We start from the raw sequence: 1771 nt of genomic DNA on the forward strand, positions 1-1771 counted from the left end.
TCAAAGACTGGCAACCTAAAAAGATGGCAGATTAATGTCCCAAAACCATGTTTATTTTCCATTTTACTGTGAGTTTTTTAAAGGGAGACTTGGTATGGGATAAACATGTGGGAGTGGTGCAGGGTCTACACGTCTTTATTCCAATGACTATCTTGAGTAATCACCCTTCTCAGGGCCTGGCTGGTGTCAACTTGCCTATGGCCTAGTGGTGGATCTAGTATACATCAGTAACACACTCAGGTGGGAGGGTTCCGCACTCAGAACTCCATGCCTGGTTTATTCCTAGATTAGCCTCTAGAATTTCTTAAGCAAGAACACAACTAGGGAAACAAGTGTGACTCACAAGGTGGTGGTGTCAGGAGGTACAGGGGAAAGAATGAAGGATCAGGTGTTGAGGAGGAGAGAGAAGGAAATAAGAGAAAGATGCCTAAAATGCAGTTTTAAATTCTACATTCTTGATTGCACATTTATCAAAAGCCCAAAAATTGCACTCTTGAGCATTTATTTCAGAGAAATGAAATCTTACACCTGTGCTTGGATGTTCACAGCAGCTCTATCCATAACAGCCAAAATCTAAATACAATCCAAGCATCATTTAGCATATGAATGTTTTGGGGAAAAGAAAAAAATAAAAAACTATGGTACAATCACACCATGGAATATGATACCGCAATAAAAAGAAATAAACTATGGATACACACGACTTGGAAGACTCTCTAGGGCATCATGCTAACAGAAAGATTAAAAAACAGAGTCACTCTCAAAAAGTTACATACTTCAATGTACACACAGACATTACAGAAGCTGATGATGGCCATGAATTTGGGTAAAGAAAGTAGTAGGGGAAATTTTATTAATTAGAGCCAGAGGGAAGAGCTAGGGAGCTCGGGAGCTGAGGATTTGCCCAAGAAATTGGTCCCCTGATAGTGACTTTGATCAAACATATTCATCCTAAAAATCCCCACTCAGATGCCTCCTGCCCCATGTTTTCTTCTCACTTCTGCCTGAGATTCCTTGTCTTGCCTCCTCAAAGCCCTTTCCCCCCTCCTGCTTTGGACAGCCCAGCACAGATCCCAGTCATTTTCAGGGGCCTTACACTTGCCAAGAGGAGTCCGCGGTCTAAGTCAATATGTTATCTGTTTTCTCATGTACAATCTAATTTTTTTTTTTGAATTTTAGTCTCACTCTGTCGCCCAGACTGGAGTGCAGTGGCCACTCCCGGCCACCGCAGCCTCAACCCGCTGGGCTCCAGCGATCCTTCCGCCTCAGCCTTCCAAGTAGCTGGAACTACAGCTACCACGCCCGGTTAATTTCTTGATTTATTGTAGAGATGAGGCCTCGCCAAGTTGCCCAGGCGGGTCTTGAACCCACGGGCTCAGGCAATCCACTCACTTCAGCCTCCCAAAGGCGCGGGTTTACAGGCTGAGCCACCGAGCCCGGCTCCCAATCTAATTCTTAAGGCATTTGTTTTTTGTTGAGTTTTTTTTATAGTATCTCTTTATTTACTAACCTTCATCAACCTCAGCAGGCTCATAAACCCTCAGCTCCCTTCCTCAACCTCAGCCTCCATGTCTGCTACAACCAACCATTTTGGGGCCCTGATTTCTACTGTTTGTTGTTCACATACATCATTAGCCTCCAAGGGTTTTAGCACCTCTGTCCTGTATGGGGACATAACACCAGCCCAGTCCTTGCCTTGATCCTGAAACCCGACCCATAGACAGATGTCTAACTCACTCACCAGCTTAAGAGCAAGTCTTGGGGCAATAAC

Source organism: Carlito syrichta, unplaced genomic scaffold, assembly GCF_000164805.1.
Source record: "Carlito syrichta isolate Samal-C Ts95f unplaced genomic scaffold, Tarsius_syrichta-2.0.1 Scaffold253521, whole genome shotgun sequence".
NCBI lineage: Eukaryota > Metazoa > Chordata > Mammalia > Primates > Tarsiidae > Carlito > Carlito syrichta.